The 301-nt window shown below is 32.6% G+C and overlaps 1 protein-coding gene across 1 annotated transcript in view; it reads right to left on the bottom strand.

The window, feature by feature from the left end:
• The window catches only part of LOC119587910, a gene marked incomplete in the record, with an annotated part of 79,429 nt that overhangs the window by 1,269 nt on the left and 77,859 nt on the right, over positions 1-301 (bottom strand).

Here is a 301-nt window from a genome sequence, read left to right as displayed (position 1 = left end):
ACACTTTATACAATGAATGTTAGCATGATACAGAAATGGGAAACAATGGACACACATGAATATACATATATCTGTGTTTAACTACTGGTGATTAAATTTATAATATGAGTAAGTGAAGAATCATTATAACACTCAGTGACGGTGCAGAGTGCAGTTCAGCTATGTGTGATATGAGGACAAATACTAGCTAAATTACTTGAACAATATCTATAGACTTTCTTATATAAATAATACAATAAATAAAGTATGGCGCGCAAGCAAAGCTCACAGGACAGCAACAAACAAGTAGCGTCATAAATAC

Source organism: Penaeus monodon, chromosome 23, assembly GCF_015228065.2.
Source record: "Penaeus monodon isolate SGIC_2016 chromosome 23, NSTDA_Pmon_1, whole genome shotgun sequence".
Lineage (NCBI taxonomy): Eukaryota > Metazoa > Arthropoda > Malacostraca > Decapoda > Penaeidae > Penaeus > Penaeus monodon.
This window is presented reverse-complemented; position numbering and strand designations above follow the sequence as displayed.